Genomic DNA, 18779 nt, shown 5'->3' with positions numbered 1-18779 from the left:
TTCGGGAAATCCCCTGAGGATGGGAGGGGCTGCAGCCTCTCCCCCCCTCACGTCATCCTGATGTGGAGCTGACGAAGACGGCCCTGGCTCCGCCTCCCCTGCCAGAGCATCGCACATTTCACATCTCATCGCTTTTGTGCAAGACCCATCCATGCATATTCCCTTTAATGCATTTCTAAATTTAGGCCAATTAGTCCCCAAAATCAGCGGATGGGTGAGGCGGGAACTAACCGTGGCCTCCACTCTATGTTTTGTTCCCTGGAATTTAATCACAAGGGTCACCACAGGGTAATTGTGAATATCCCCATGCACACACTTCACCCTCACCGTTTTAGCTGTGCCCAAAGCCTTGTGTTGAACCAAGAGTTGGTGGATAGTGGTTTTATTACAACCCATGTCCACCAATGCTTGGTGAGTACCCCCCTTGACTCTTACCGGTATCCGGTACGCTCTGGCCTGATTGGGGGCAGCCTGCTTAGTGTCGGATCCCCGCAACTCCAGCAGACCGGCCCAGGCGCCTCGCCCATACCTGCGTCGGCAGACACTTCCACCTGAGGGGGAGAGCGGCGGGGAACTGTTGATGCTGTGGGCGATGCAAAACCCCGCGCGCGGGGAACTGGCTTTGGTGGTGGGACTCCTCACCTCCGCAAGGCAGGAACGGGCTCTGGGGAGAGAGCAGAGTGACAGAGAAGAGGGGAGGGGGAAGAGAGTGGGGAAAACACAGGGGGAGGGGAGAGAGAGTGAGAGGGCTCTTCCACCCTCGGGTACGCCGCCATATGGTCCTCCGCCAGTTGGACAGCTTCCTCCAGCGACGCCGGGCGGTGGCACTGGACCCACTCCGCCGTTCCTCTTGGCAGTCGATGGACTAGCTGCTCCAGCACTACCTGGTCGACAACTCCCACGACGTCGCAATCCCCTGAACTGTCTTTACTGTCCTTGATATGTGCGGCTTCTATATCTCCTTGCGTGCGCTTAGGAGAGAGCACACAATCGGTGCAACTGAGGTGATGCGGGTGATGAAACATGCGTACCCCATTGACAGATTTATTTGGCTGCATTGATAAACAGTCTTGTCCCTACAGTTTCTTGATTCGTTTAATTGCTCTTTGCAAGAATTTTGGCTGGCTCCGTATGTGAAAATGTACACTGTAAATGTCCGCAGCGCTTTGCAGCATGGTTCATTCATGCTTTAAAAATGTTAGCTTCACTTTAGCACAATTCCAAACATATTTAAAAACAAAGGACACAAATTTGTGGATTGATGAATTTTCCATATAACAAGCACAACTGCAATCATGTGATCGACAAAAAGTCTTGCTCATCCCCCGTGATTTAATTGTCATCCAAATGCATGAGTTTTATCACAGAGGAGCCATGAAAATTTACTTTTACAGACGTCACACTGAGAAACAATTGCCATTCAAATAGGGCTTAAGTATTACCATTTCAAAATGCAATTCACACATTACATCTGAGATGACTGTCTATTCATTTCATTACAATGATCTAACTATCAATTGACACAACTGCTCTAAATGATAAGTAACTGTTGCATTACTCTTAATGCATAGTTTTATGTAAACTGACGAACAATATTCCATGTTTAGATCATGAAAGTTTCAGGATAACGAGATCCATTAACACCAGTTACTGTGGAAAATTAACCAGTTGGACTACATTATCTATGGATGTATTTTTTCATCATCATTCTTTATCAGACACTGTTTCTATGGTCCCATGTACTACTTTTCCAGATCATGTTTTCAGATTTGACATTACTGTATGTATGCAGGCCCTTGTAATTGCTTTTCCAATACTGCCAACTCATTACTGATAATTAATTTCACACTGTGGTTCAAGTATATAGTGAAATGAGTGGGATCCACCTACAATAACATGGAGCCAGCAGGTGATCCAAGTCACAGTAGAGGTTAAGCAGTGGGAGGAGGAAGACAAGGAAGACGTGGTGGTCAAAGGAATGGCAGGGGACAAGCACACCTTCTGAGAGGTGGTCATGGGCCTTGTCATAAAGGAGGGCTTAGGCCTCACCAGAGAGGCGCCATGGGCCTTGTTTGAGAGGTGTGGGGGATCGTGGTAGAGGACAAGGCCACAGAACAAGACAGCGGCAGGAACAGCAAAGAGTGTCCAATGAAATCTGAGCAGTAGTTGTAGACCATGTCATAAATCATGGCATGACAATGACTGAGCCAGCTACAGTGATTCAACCAAACCTCAGAATATCAACCGTGGCCTCAATCATCAGAACTTTCCACAATGAGAACCGGTAAGTCTTCAGCATGCACTAAACATTAGGCTACTCTCAATTGTCAAATGACTGTATACTGCATGCCAATGTGTACCACAGAGTAGGTGATGTGACTAAATGTGTTCTTACTGTAATTTTCCCTGCAGAATAGAGACTAGGCCAAATAGGGGAGGCAGAGGCAAAATTCTGACTGACCAACAAGAGCGGACTGTGGTCAATTTGGATTGGGCCAGAAATTATTTTCGTCTTACAGACATTCGGCAGCACATCTTGGAAAATGATGACATGTTCAACAATGTGGTAGCTATAAGTTTGCTGACTATTGCACACATGCTGAGAAGGTACCAGGTGTCTCTAAAACAGCTATACCATGTGCCTATTGAAAGAAATGCAGACAGAGTGAAGCAACTGAGGACTGAATATGTTCAGGTATGTACAGTTTCAAGATGCCTGTTGTGAAAAATTCTCCAAAAATTCTACATCATTGGAATCAATATTTCTCTTCCCAAAATGTATTTTTAGAGAGTGATGGAGCTGGATTTGACGAAAACCATCACAAATTCATCTTTTTGGATGAGGCAGGCTTCAACCTGGCCGAGACAAGGAGGACAGGTCGGAATTTCACTGGTCAGTGGGCAACCATCCAAGTACCTGGACAACATGGGGCCAACATCGCCATGTGTGCGGCTATATCGGAAGATGGTGTGGACCTCGTATTGGATCATATAATGCAGCTCTCCTTGTAACCTTCCTTGATGAGCTAAATCAGGTCTGTAGTGCTGATGGCATGACTTATGTCATTGTGTGGGATAATGTCAGGTTCCACCATGTTCAAATGGTGCAAGCATGGTTTCAGGCCCATCCACAATTTACCACCCTGTACTTAACCCCATACTCTCCTTTCCTTAACCCAACAGAGGAATTTTTCTCCACATGGAGGTGGAAGGTATATGATAGGCGCCCTCATCATATACAAACAAGTCACCCTTCTCCAGGCTACGGATGATGCATGCAATGACATCATGGCAGACCAGTGTCAGGCCTGGATTCGCCATGCCCAAAGATTCTTCCCAAGATGTTTGGCTAATGAAAACATCCATTGTGATGTGGATGAGAACCTGTGGCCAAATCCACAAGACAGGGTTAATGGAAATATAGAAGTACAGTAGTCAGTCCTTTGTTTTACTTTTTACAGTAAGCCAGGTGAGGAACACTGCAGTTGACGTTTTACTGTAGTTTTTTATTTTTTGTAGCTAATTATTTTTGCTTTGATTCAAAGAAAACTATGTTGTGATTTGGTTGTATTTCATCAGTAAATTTTTGATTTTGTTTAATGATTCCACTGTGTCTGTAGTATTCTCCTACTAGTCCTTTTACAGTGATGTATTTACATTTAGTACCATAATGAAACATGTATCACATATTTTGTACTACAATATTTAATGATTGTACGAACAACTACACAGTGAAACTATCGGTATCTTGTGTCTGGGTGATCTAAATTAATGTTCCTAAGGTATTTCATGATAAATGAGTTATTTGAACCAATGATTTTGCAAGTGCAAAGTTTCTTTAAAGATATGAATGCGCAAAGCAATTTTTTGAACATTGGACATCCTGTGTTACAAATGATTACTGTTTTGAGTTTTGTGTCTAGAGTTTTGAAAAATGACACCAAGGTTCTGAAATTAGTGTCAAAGTGATTGTAAAAAAACTGTATAAGTTTATCATTTAATAATATAAACGACAGCACTGCACTGTAAAAATACCGTAAAAAGAACAGTTTTAAACTGTAAATTTTCCAGGTTGCTCTGTAAAGTTGTCTACATTTTTACTGTATTTTTTACATAATTATTATTGCAACAACAGCTGCCAGTTTTGTTTTGTAAAAACAACATAATGTTTTTTTTACAGTGTACGTACAAGTGTACAAGTAGAGAGTTCCTTTTTTTCTTCAGATTTTTAATCATACTCTCATCAAGGTTGTCAAAGACCATTTTTCATTAATACACTAAAGCACTAACATCGCAAAAAAATAATGAACACAATTACCTGTGTAGACACTGTTATTGTAGTTGTACTTGTGTTTGTCAGAAAAAAGAATAAAATTAATGATCAACTAAAAAGAAACAAAATGCAAAGAAATAATACAATTCGATTAAACTATAAGACCTATTGAAGACCTGAACAAATACGATTATATGTCCATACCAAAACAAACCCACACAATCTAAAAATAAATCATGTATCACAGATTTTTTTTACTTAAACAGGCTGGGTCACACATATAAAAAGGCTTTACAACTTAAGACTGCTTATTAGCAAAACAGAATATCTGCAAGTTTAAAATTCTCAAGACATGTTTTCCACACAGTTTTGCACTTAATGAGTTCATGGAAGAGTTTCAGTAAATTTAATTATATATAAAATACTGATTATTTTATCATATAAAAGGAATATTCCGAGTTCAATTCAAGTTGAGCTTAATCGACAGCATTTGTGACATAATGTTGATTACCACAAAATTAATTTTGACTCCTCTGTCCTTTTCTTTAAAAAAAGCTCTAAAAAAAGAGGTTACAGTGAGGCACTTTCAATGGAAGTGAATGGGGCCAATTTTTGGAGGGTTTAAATGCAGAAATGTGAAGCTTAGAATTTCATAAAAGCACTTAAATTAATTCTTCTGTTAAAACATGTATTATTTGATATGTAAAGTTGCTTAAATCGTCATGTTTACAGTCATTTTAGGGTTTTAGGGTTTGATGACATTGCAACGAAGTTGTAAAATTGGCTATAACTTTACACATAAAAGGTTATTAAGCAATTTTATCACACTAAAATCATGTTAATACGCATATTGTTTACATCTTGTGGCTATACTTTTGAAACAGTGAGTATTTTAACGTTTAGAGATTGGACCCATTCACTTTCATTGTAAGTACCTAACTGGAATCCAGATTTTTGCTTTTTTTTAAAGAAAATGAGGGGCAAGTCAATATTTATTTTTGTGGTAATCAACATTATGCCACAAATGCTGTCGATTGAGCTTAACTTGTATTGAACACAGAATATTCCTTTAAAATGGATTATGTACCAATATATCAATACATATGATTTAGAGGTTGACTGGAATTGGATTTAACTGATACCAATAACTAATGGGTTGGAAGAAAGATGATAACCGATTAATCAGTTTTTGAAACAAACATTTAATTTGTTAAAAAATATTAAAAGTAGCCTTTCCTTACTGTGATGGGGCAGTTCAGACATACAGGCTACAAGATAGCAAACTGAATAAAATACCAGCAGTTTATAGTGCAACCAAACTACCAATAATCAGGGGCAGTTCTAAGGTCAGTGAATATTCAGGACTTATCCTAGACCTCTGAGGATACTTAGTAGGTTTATGGGGCCATTGATGAAATATTGGAATATCATACACTTTTAACCCTGATCAATTACAAAATGACACATCCATCCCTTCGCTGTTTGAGCTTCTAGCAGATAAGGATAATTTTTCCATGGACAGACAGACAGATATCAGCAGAAGTGAGAGTGGGCGCGTTCCCATTAAACTGCCACAGTTGAGAATTAGACACACAGTTAGACCCTTTGGAGCCCTCTGCATTCTTATTAGACCCACTGGAGTCCCATAATGACCCATAAATATGAAAGTGTAAGTTAATTAACTTTTTATGACCTGGGCTCCAAAACATTCGGGGCTATCCAGAAAAAAATTGGGACTACACTATGTCCACATTCATTCGGATACATTTGAAAATGGCTTTTTCATTTACAAAATGCTCTCCGTCCACACTGTCATTTTTAAATGTTTTCCAAAAGTTGCTTGTCCACACTAAAATGTATGGACACCCTTATGAAAATCGAGAGAAAATCTAATTTGCCGCAAACTTGCAACAAATTCCGCCATTGATTATTTTCACATGCAAATGAGCTTTGTTGCCAAAGGTTTGCCAGAGGTTCACCACTAATGGTGAAGAGCTGCAGACTTCTGGCAAACATTTGTGGTGAATCAAAAGCTCATTTGCATGTGAAAATAATGAGCGGCAAATTTGCGGCAAGTTTAGATTTTTTGTAAGGGAACTCTTAAATCCCCCTACTGCGCATGCAGTACACAATTAATACATTACTAAAATCGCCGTTTTATGTACGGTCTGAAATGCAATTGTCCTCGTGTTCCGTCGGCGGACAGGAATTCTGAGTAAAGTTCCCGTCGCCTTTGAAGGAATACAATGTGAAGGTTGTACAAAGTAACATTTATCTTTAACAACGCTATCAAAGTTAATAGCAGGCACAACAATGCCGCTAAAATATGGGCTGCCATCTTGATTGTATCACATGACTGCGTCACATGACAACAAGTATGTCAACGTTTTCAGATATCTCTATTTCCCCTGTCCATACAACAACACGAAGACAGCATTTTTTTAATTTATCCACTTTGGAGAGTGTTTTCGAAAAGCTTAGTTTCGCTTTCAAAAACTGCATCTCAGTGTGGACTGAAGGCCAAAACATAGAGAAAAGGATGCATTTTCAAACTAAAATGCTTTAGTGTGGACGTGCATTGAAGCCCTTTCAGCCCAGGGCTTGTGACGGCCTAATGTTTACTAAACATGTTTTGGCATTTATCTGTGTAAATACATCATGTAACACCTGTCTGGCTGTTCTATTATTTGTTTTCCAGGTGTATGTGCATTTGAGTGTGTAAGTTTGCATCTACATTGATGTGTGTGTTTTTAAGATCCCTTCTGTCCTCAGGCTGTGTCAGGGGGAAAGTGCTGCTGGTCACCGAGCCTCCTGACGTCTACCCCCAGCCAGCTGACTGCCCTCTGGGACAGAGATCTTAACATACAAAAGCCACACACATGCAACCTCTTTCTCTCTCTCTTTATTTCCAGCTCTTGCTCTGTGACTTAAATGCAACAGGTGTTCCTGCAGCTCTTATTTAATGTAATGAAACAATCTCCTCCTTACCTGTCCTCCTCCCTTTCTCTCTATCTGTTCTCAAAAGACCTGCACTCTTATCTTTGTAACTTCTACCAAAAATGAAGAAAGGAAAAAACTACATAATGACTAGTTACTTAGATCTACATGTGATTACGGTAACAAAGTTTCAGGCACGTGCCGAAACAGAGGGAAAAGAGTCCTGGAGCTGACCTTTTGTAGAGCATCCCACGGCGCCTGAGGGCTCCAAGGAGGGGTGGCCTCTAAGCCAAATGAACTTATCTTGTTCATTTGTTTCTCCTAAAACAGATTACAGCGAGGGAGCCTATGTTGGACGCAATTGAAACCCTCACTCACTCACTCCCTAACTGGAGCCCAGTGGGTGCTTCAGGAGCTTTGTTCATGGTGCATTAACTCAGTCACACATTATGTCTGACCACAGCTAATTGACTGCACTTTGAGTCAATTGCTATATAGAGTCCATATTATCAGCTTTAAAGGCTCTTTATGTACACTCCCCTGTAGCGTACTGTGGTCCTACGTAGTTGCTAGGTAAATATCAGGGGGAGTTTCCTAAATATCTACACGGAATGTTGACTTTTAGCTGCATTAAAACTTTTCATTCCTAATAGGATTTTGGGCCAGCAGCAGTAAAGTGTGGTTGATATCAGGGTGCTTCTAGAGATTTTCTTGGATGCAGCTTTCCGGGAAGCAAACAGTTTGGAATACTGCTGGCAGGGAATCAGTCATGGCCCAAGCAAAATTGATGAGTGTCGGGGTGCCTGAGCTTCAGCACACAGACTAAATGGCCACATTTATTAGACGTTACAACAACAACTGGATTGCTTATTGCTCTAATGGCTCTGATTTCCTTCTTTTCTCATCTTGAAGAGCAGACGCATAGTGCCATTAATAGTCCAACATCTGGCCTTAGCTTTGAAAACATTCAAAAGATGCACACATGCACTCAGACAAAGACAAACACACACAGCTAAAATATTAAAATTCCTCACATAAAGATTTTGACCTTGCATGCATATTGACAAGCATATGCCTTTAAGCATGTGCTATGAATAACTAAAGCATACACACAACACCGGCCTTTTTTGAAAGTGGTGTGTGCACGTATATGTATGTGTTTGCAGAAATTGTGTATTAGCCTCTTGCATGTCTCTGTGTTCTATAAAAAGCTCTGTGCTATTTAAATCTGGGTGTGACTGCAAAAGCCTTGCAGCACGTTAAAATAGAGGCCTCTCAGTGCAGTAATTACTCCCCACAGGAGGGATTGTTTGACAAGGCACAAGGCAGGGGTCAAAGGTCACGCCCTGTCTGCCTCCCTCGTTTGCCAACATGGACACAAGATCACAGCCCACCAAGATTCTGCATGCTCTGTCACATTTTGCCCCATTGCACACAACAACAAACAACAACAGCACTCATGAAACCTGTGATTGGGAAACAGAATCATTGGATGTGCAAGTTTTGACTCTATTATGCAGCGACTGCTAAGTCTGCCATGTCTGTCCCTTTCTCTGTCTCGATGAATGTGGCTGATTAGTAATTATGATAAAGCGCTTCTTGCCATGAGCAAATTGAGTCCTGGGAGTTGGTCGTCCAGTCTGTGATTGATCATTAGTCTGTAACTGGTCCTTTCTCATACTAGGGGTGTATTTTTAAAGAGAAATGTGGCGTGAGGCATGGTGCCTGAGGCCTCTGTCACTGAGGAGATTGTGTGCAACTTAATCTAATGAAATATGGAAATACAAACATGGTCTAATAGAAAGTAGAGAGGTAATTATGTTGAAGAGTAAAGGCACAATCTTTTTCAGAGTTTATATTATAATTTGTGTTTTAGAATTGGGTGCCCAGCAGTTTTTAGTATTGCTATAACAATATCTTTAAATAGATATTTTTAATAGATAAATAATATTTGTAACAGATAAAGACTTGGGTTTAGGACAGAGGTGTCAAACTCAAAACTTGCAGTGGTAACACTTTATAATATTTTATTCATCAATAATAACTTATAATATAAAGTGTAAAACTACACATCCATCAAGCCTTTAAATCCAATCAGAGTTTGTGATATTCAGTGCTTGAGCTGAGGAGATGGCCGGGGCTGAGACAGGAAGAAGAGCGCAGTTCTTGTTCTCTGTTTATCTACGCACGTCCCGACACACACATACATTTAAAATGTATAGTTCTGTTCCGATCAAACATAGGTAAAGGGAAAATGTGTTTTAGAAGCATTTTATACATAATCTTATCAGTATTCGAAAATACAGTATTTCTGAAATACTGTGTTCAGTTGACTATCTGTATAGGGTGGATGTACACAGACAGGTGGAATCTGCCTCGGAGGAGCACAGTTTTCCTGTGAAGTGTTTTAGAGATCATCAGTGTTTGTGGACACTCTATTTTTATCTTTATCTTGATTTATTATTTTACATTGGAAGGTAACGATTTTAATGCTGATTGTGGAAATCATGTTTACTGACCTCACTGACCTCTGCTTGCATCATCTTGGCTAAAGGATGGACTTCTCTCTCTTAAAATAGAATACATAGACAATCAATTATTTGCCAACTAAAACCTTCATCAGCCAAATAGAAAAGGACAATGCATTTACTGTGCGTGCACTTCCACAGATCATTTGGGATGGACTTAAAAGACACTTAATCATTAATATTACAGTTCAGTCAATATCCTTTAGTTTTAAACATTTCACACCAACATCTACTCTGTTAACTCAGTTAATACATGACTTGTATTACACATAGATAACTAATATAGGCATTACAGTATATTCATGCCGTATAGCCAAAGGTGAACTGGCTCCCACAGCTGTTTTTTCCCAAAGTTTTTTTTTCTTCTCTCAATTAACTAACATCTTATGGAATTTTGGGTTCCTTGCCACAGTTGCCTTTGGCTTGTTCACTAGGGACCTAAAGACAAATAATTTTAAAGTATAATTGTCAATTATATTTTCATTTAAAATGCTCAATTAGGACTTTAAGACATTACAGACATTGCAGCATTACATTTTCTGATACAGCATAATTGTCTGTAAAGCTGCTTTGAAACAATGTCTGTTGTGAAATGCACTATACAAATAAAGTGGTAAGCACAAGCCATTAAAAGTGTAATATCCTGCTCTAGGTTTGATAAAAGATATTGTACACCAGTAAAGAGTTTATTATGCAGTGTATGGTCAATGTATTTAAGGCTAAAGAAAGATATTTTGAATATGTGTGAATTTTTATGTAACTGGTTTATATATCTGATTGAATTAATAAAATGTAGAATCAAATATTTGAGCATTCAGTGTTAACTGACAGGTAACACCCCAGTTATTATTAATGTTTATTCACTTCGTAATACTGTTCAAGATAACCATGAACTCATAAGGAAGAAAATAATAAGATCTCAATCATTAACAATGAGTTACCATGCTTTTTTACTGTGGAATACTGTTCAAGATAACTCTTTATTCATAGGAAAGGTCACAAAAAGATCTCATTCATTAGCAATGCATTACCTCTCTACCATGGTTAGATGTAATTATTGTTTTTAAAAAGACAAACTATGGAATTTTTAATGAAAAACAGAATCCTAAACATTAGAAATGATAGAAAACAACCTCCATAAAAGTTAATAATAGTCACATAATATACAACTTTTAATATAATAATAATAATAAATAAAGACATTTATAATAAACATATACACCATTTCTGCCATAACACCATAGTTTCAATCAGTGACTTAGCCAGAAAATGACTTTTGGTTGGGACACCATAAAAATGGGTGGCAATTTTTTTTGCAGCTCGCTAATTGCAGCATGTTTATTTTTAAAAGAGCTATAAAACTAAAACTGACTTGACTTGATTTCCATAAAGTAACCATTGTAAAGGAGCCTTTGTTGTATCAGTTTATCTGTGCATTTGATGGGAGATCTCTGGTTTAGTGCACATCATGACAATGTCCAGTACTAATCTGACTAATTCTGTTGTCCAAAAAACAAAAAACTCAAAACTATTTTTGCTTCGTGCTCCATGCTCACACTGTCATTTACCAGAAGATTGCTGCTCTGATGGCATTTCTATAGGAGTTGACTGACAGCCAATTAGATCACATTGCCATTTATGTATTATTTAGCCTGATCTCATGAAATTTATGTGATAATGGCAACATTTGTGCAACCCAAAATTAGCTGCTTCATTACACATTCTGCTGCAGTTTCCTAGTGAAATGCCCAGCGGGGGCGCCACAAGCAAGTGAAATTATGTTCAGATGATCAGATGAGTTTTAAGTGAATATTAGATGGTTTTAATGAGTAAAACATTCCTCCCTGACCTAAAACTTTAAACTTAACCTAACCAATAGTGTCCTAAAAGATAAATGAGAGGTGAACAAAACAGACATTCTTACCCTAAAACATCACATAAACCTAACCAATAGTGTACAAAAAGATAAACGAGAGGTGAACAAAACAGACATCCTTACCCTTAACCAATGTCTAACCGATAGTGTTTTAAAAGAAAATTCAACATGAAAAGCACATTTACTGAAGCAACCATGTCATTTTGTGACACTTCTATGTTGTAGTGCATCTAGTGTTTATTACACCATAAAACTGCAGCAAAATATAGAAAGTGGCATGTAAAACTCAGTCTGCAAAAATCTAGTTATAGTAACGTTCTTAAATGGGTTGTGCAACTGTTTACTCTGTTCCACCGAGAAAAGTTGTGGTGCTCCCAACGGCCAGTCCATCTGTGGTATAAACGTTAATATTTGAAAAGCACATATGGGCCTAGTCTAAATGCGTAAGACATTAAAATAACTTCTTCACTGTGCCTGACATCAACATGCAGTGACACAGATCATGTGAAGCATGCACATCCACAGTTAACACAGGTACTCTGCTTAAATATCTGACCATCCTGATAAACCTTTTTTATTGTATTTTACTTTGTGCACTTAATCGTAATGCAATAAAACACAGTCATGAAATTTGATCCTTCCCCCCCTTGAAATCTGAACACAAGTAGTCACACAAAAGGCACATTACTTCCAGATACACCACCTTAAAACAGTCTTCACCTGAGGTAAACAATCTCTCACAATCTGCACAAGCGTTGAACTTAAACACCTTCTTTATCGCCAGTAAACGATAGGATGCAGGTTTGGTTTAATTCATTGTAGGTAAATATTTCACTTCATCCAGCATTTTTCTCTGTGTTCTAAAGTATCCCGTACTGCTTTACTGAGTAAGACCCCAAGCGATTTGGAGCAAGTCCATCCGAATGAATCAGACTGATTATCGAACCGATGCAGATGGTTTTGCAAACGTGTTTGACTAATTCATTGTCAAGAACTGTCTCAAAAGAATGATTAATTCACACATCGGACATGACTACTTTTGATTCTTTACAGTTGCCATTTCTCCCACTGGCAGCTTTGAACTTCAGTTACATACTTATTTCCATGATTGGTTAAGAATCACACAAAGGAATCATAACATAGGGTCAGTTATATGTCTAGTTTATTTAAGCCTGTTTGAGAAAGATTATATTTTTACTTTTAAATTACCTTGATCAGGCAGTAAAGGACTCTTATATTGCACGCTTTTTTTACTTGAAGAACCAGAGGAGAGAATGGCTCTCATGGCACACAATACAGAATTAAAATAAAAACAATATTTTCATAAAATAATATGAAAGTAAAGCTTAATCAGCCTAATCCAAACTATAATTACTATTTATTTACAGTTTATAAAATGTCTTTCATCAATTTTGTTTGATCCCAGCCATCCCAACGTTTTTAACACATGAATGTTGAACACTGTTACAATTACAATAGATGTTTGGGTATAAAATGTGCACTGGTGTGAAGAGGCTGTTGATCTTCAGCGTTTAGAAAAGGGGTCTTATTGTGGATGTGCATGTGCAGTGGTATCATTTCTTATTGGAGTAAATAACAATGTTACAATAGAGCCCTGTTACTACTGACGCCGGTCTCCCACTAATTCAGTGAAGACTTTGTATTGTTTATTGGAAACAATAATAACCTAACTTTTAACTCTAACATTTTTCTAGTTTCGGCTGAAGAGCGTGGACTACGTCTTACTATTCTGTAGTACCTTTGATTGAGCTTTGAATCTTAACTTTTAAGAGCTCTGCCATATCAGCCATAAATGCAAGATAAATTCACCCTAGGATATCCAGCTCAGCCACTGGTTTCCCTTTCTTCATTATGAACTGTACTGTACTACTTTACACAGGAGAGTTTGTTCTAAAGTTTAAGATGCAACACCACAAATTAGAGATTTTCTGTTGCATAGTGTATATAAATAGCATATACAGAATATATCGTACCGATATAAACAAATCTACTGTAGCATATGTTACGGTTTTCCCTCCAAATCATGCTGTGGGTCAGATTGGACTCTTCCACTGGCCGTACTCTGTCCGCCCATTGGCCGTGTCTTTGGCACCACTGATTTAAGAGAAAATCAAGAAGAAACAAAGATTGCTCATTATAATGAGTGGTCAACCTGTACATAATACCAGTGGGTGCTAACATACCTCCGCTACCTAAATGCCATAAAGGTGCTGACCTTTGCCCTCTGAGCATTATTTGCATGCATAAGAGAGGCCACTGAAGCTTTGGACTACAGGTGAGAAAGCTCTGGCCTGTCAGTGGTGCTAGACCCCTCTTCTCTGCTCTCTTCAGGGCGCCAGAGCACATGTGAGGCTGAAGGGAGGAATGTTAACAGTCGTCATTAGTATCTTCTGAAGGGGGAGAGGGGCCCAGCGGCCCTGCTGCGAGTATGTCATAGGCTCGCGCCGCTATCTCTGTTTGGGTTTTCCCACGTTATGTCATGCACACACATGCATATATGCACGCTAGGTCGTGAGAAGCAGGTAGAGATTTTATTTAGTGTTTAGAGTCTGTGACTCCAGTGGAGATTTATGGTTGCTGGGGGGGTGGGGGTTGCATGTACTTGATGACCAGTGTATCTCCCAAACCGTATATGCTTACCTTAACTCTTGAATTATGTTTTTTCTGCTTCATTTATACTACATTTGTATTTTTAGGTGCCATGAATTGACACGACTTTCTTCCATGGGCCACAAAGGGAGGGATGTTAGACAAACTTTCATTGTGTGCACTGACAGCTAACATTCTGCCCAATGTCTATTGTGCAAATGATGATAGAATTTTTATTTTCGGGTGAACTATCCCTTTAAATGTTCAATTGTGCAACTGCAAAGCAAATTACAACTCCATTGTTTGTTCACACAAGGGTTTGGGTGAACACTAACAAGCAGAAAATGTACTCTGGTTCTGTGTCTTTATAGGGAACATATCACCCAATTCCCATGTGTTATCACATTCATAAACGGCACCCTCTTGTTTAGCAAATGTGTAACATTCCTTTGGACACTTTATGGACACTTGTGAGCTGAGGTCCGAAACCTCACTCTCAGTTTGCAACATTAACGGCGTGTAGATTGAATTTATGGTGCGGTGCACTGGAGGGTGAGATAGGCTCCCCTGGAGGTCAGGCTGACCAGGGCAGATAACACAAGCTGATCCAGGGCACTGCAGGCCACTGTCCCCCCCCCAAACTCATTCCATGGATCTTCAGCACCATCCGTGGCTCTTTGAAGTAACTGTGATTTAAGGTTATGAGAGGACTATTCTGGCAAGGCCTCATTGATCTCAGAGCGTATCGACGGCTGTGACTATGCCGTGCTTTTGTTGTGAGGAGATTGAACCTATTTTCATCTCTTCGTCAATGTCTGATGACTGGACAGTGGATTCAGCCTCCGCCATCTGGCCTCTCTGAAGTGATGCTGTAGAGTGAAATACTGAGTGAGTGGGATAAACATTTGCTTTTATGCTGGAACCCAGCAGGCAGATCTCGGATCTTTCATCGAGGAAAGCACATGTGTGCTCTAATGCAGTGGTTCTCAAATGGCTTTTGCCATCAAGTGGCGACCCAACACAGTAGTAAAATTGTTTATCACACAAAAGTAACAAAAATGTGACATTAGAATGTATTAATATGACCCATTAATATCTGCATAGGCCCAGGACCAACATGCAAAACTATTGATATAACATAGTCTGAATATGAAATCTGACAATATAAACAGCATCAGAAGTGTGATTTACCAGCCTAAAAAACATTCCCATACAGAAATCTGATATATGGCCATATATGAACATATACTGTAAATAAAAATTTTAGTTAATGTATTTGAGCTTACACTCACTGAACACTTTATTAGGAATAATATGGTCTCCTGCTGTTGTAGCCCATCTGCATCAAGGTTCGACGTGTTGTGCATTCTGAGATGCTATTCTGCTCACTACAATTGTACAGAGTGGTTATCTGAGTTACCGTAGCCTTTCTGTCAGCTCGAACCAGTCTGGCCATTCTCCATTAACCTCCCTCATCAACAAGACGTTTCCATCCGCAGAACTGCCACACTGGAGTATTTTTGGCACCATTCTGAGTAAACTTTTGAGACTTTTGTACGTGAAAATCCAAGGAGATCAGCAGTTACAAAAATACTCAAACCAGCCCGTCTGTCACCAACAATCACATTTTTCCCCATTCTGATGGCTGATGTGACCATTAACTGAAGCTCCTGACCCGTATCTGCATGATTGTGTGCAGTGCACTGCTGCCACACGATTGGTTGATTAGATAATCACATGAATAAGTCAGTGTTCAGGTGTATCTAATAAAGTGTTCAGTGAGTGTATATGCACATTTTAAATTTTCCACTAGTATTTGGGAAAATATATACACTACCGGTCAAAAGTTTTGAAACACTTGACTGAAATGTTTCTCATGATCTTAAAAATCTTTTGATCTGAAGGCATATGCTTAAATGTTTGAAATTAGTTTTGTAGACAAAAATATAATTGTGCCACCATATTAATTTATTTCATTATAAAACTAAAATGTAATTACAAAAAAAAAAGTTTTTGAAATTGATGACTTGGACCAAATAATAAAGCAGCCAATAAGTGCCCAACATAGATGGGAACTCCTTCAATACTGTTTAAAAAGCATCCCAGGGTGATACCTCAAGAAGTTGGTTGAGAAAATGTCAAGAGTACATGTCTACAAATTCTAGTCAAAGGGTGACTACTCTGAAGATGCTAAAATACAAAACAGTTTTGATTTATTTTGGATTTTGTTTAGTCACAACATAATTCCCATAGTTCCATTTATGTTATTCCATAGTTTTGTTGACTTCACTATTATTCTAAAATGTAAAAAAAAAAAAAATATATATATATATATATATATATATATATATATATATATATATATATATATATATATATATATATGTACATATTAGGGGTGTAACGGTACATGTATTCGTCCTGAACTGTCACGGTACTGATGTCACGGTTCAGTGCATGCAGTCAGACAAAGAATACACAGGCAATCTAGAAGGGGGGTGCGCGGTAATGCAACACTGTTTGCTAACCGCCACAACAGGAAAAAGAGCAGAAGAAGAAGAGACCATCTATGCACCAACCCAAAACAAGAATGGCTTCTCCTAATGCACAAGTTTTATTTTTCATTATTCTATTTATTTTGTACTTTCATAACACAAGAGATGCTTTTCAGTTTTGTAGCTGATTGTGACCAAATACCTTTTGTTTTTGTCAACCCTACAAAAAAATATGGCCTATGCAAGAGTGCATTCTGTTTACTGCTTAGTGCTTAATACACTAAAGGAGGCTGTACTGTATTAACTACCTCAGGGGGGACTAAATGCCGCTAGGTGGAACAAACTGTAATTTGCACTACTGTCTGTTCAAAATAAATGAAAAGAAACCTAGCATTTGGGATTTGTTGCTTTTTCCTGTTGTACTGAACTCGTATCGAACCGTGACCCCAAATCCGAGGTACGTACCGAACCTTGACTTCTGTGTACCGTTATACCCCTAATATATATATATATATATATATATATATATATATATATATATATATATTATTTATACCATATATGAACATATAGATTTCAGATTGATGTATGGGTTGGGCAAACTATTAAACCAGTATCAGCCATAAAGCCAAGTTTCATGTGACTTTGTGCCAAAATACTGTAGAGTTTGATTGCACGCAAAGCTTTTGACGTCAAGAACAAAAAATATGGGAAATGTTTTCTGTTCTCCTCCCTGAAAGTTCTTAAGCCTATTTTGCTATCCTTATCATGCATGATTACATTTTTAGTTGCATTTTATTATTTGCATTTAGGTTTGTTTCCCCTGCTGTCCGCAACCCATTTTTGGGCCGCAACCCACCAATTGTGAAACACTTCTCTAATGGATGGCTGGCTTGATGAATGGGATTCTTAAACAGCATGAGATTTCACAAATCCTTATCGGAAAGTATTAAGAAGGAAAGTCACTTGCCAAATTGTTGCAGTCTGACAGATCCAATTAATCCAATCAAATTATAATAGTGATAACCGTATAAGCAAGACAACTATTGCTTCAAATGCACAAACCAAAATTACTGGCTCACTTGTTGTTTAAATGTCAGTCTAAATCTTAAGGAGAGTGTGTGAGGATGAGTGCTGTGGAGAGAAAAGGGGCTGGGGCAGTTGTTCTTGTCTAATCCATACAGCTGAGCTGCTTTGAAACTTAACAAGCAAAAGAATTACAGCTCCCGAATGTCAAGCAGTTTATTTTGTTTCAATGCTACAGGAAGCAGCTGCCATCTACTGTATGTACACAGCTGAGCCTCTATCATACACGCAGGAGAAAATCCAGTACAGTCTGCATTAAATTAGGTCTCTGTTACAGGATAGCTAAGCAAAGCTACATGAAGCTCGGTCTGAGCTGTGGTCACAGAGAATTATTCTTGCAGGAAGTCACATCACTGTAGGTTCTGTTATTTACCAACATGATTTTCACTTAATGGGCCTCTTTAGCATAAATATTTTAAGAGGGTTCGTTGATTGTTAAAATTTGTTCATCTCCAAAGGAGGCGATCTGTTGCAACCACTTGAACTTCAGAGGGTTGTTTAAACAAAACTAGAAATTAAAAAAAAAAGGTATATCGATCAATGTTTCACTAACAGCTCTGTGTTTGCTGTGCCAGAAATCAATCTTTCGTTATTGTTGTGACTGCATGCATTAGAATTAAGTACACTCAGGTAGTTGTAATGGAATAATTCAATTATGAAGTCACTTACCACACAAAGCTCCACTAATTCCCCTTGAACTCGGAAATAGTTTACTGCGTAACAGTGCATGACTCTGTCATGACCGTTGAGAAGTTGCTATTATTAAAATTGGTTATAATTATATGGGAAAACATAAACTCTTCATGACCCAATGATCACAGATGGGGTGTCCAAGGCAATATCTCCAAGGAGATGGAGGTTGATGCAGAAACAAGAGTCATTCCTAGATGTGTTTCTTTTCACAGGCAGGAACGAACAATCTGAAGGGACTGTTGGTGTCCTTGGAGTCAGTTTGGTGTGGAAATCCTACGGCT

This window comes from Myxocyprinus asiaticus, chromosome 7 (genome assembly GCF_019703515.2).
Source record: "Myxocyprinus asiaticus isolate MX2 ecotype Aquarium Trade chromosome 7, UBuf_Myxa_2, whole genome shotgun sequence".
NCBI lineage: Eukaryota > Metazoa > Chordata > Actinopteri > Cypriniformes > Catostomidae > Myxocyprinus > Myxocyprinus asiaticus.
The sequence above is the reverse complement of the archived record's forward strand: the minus strand, read 5'-3'. Positions refer to the sequence as shown.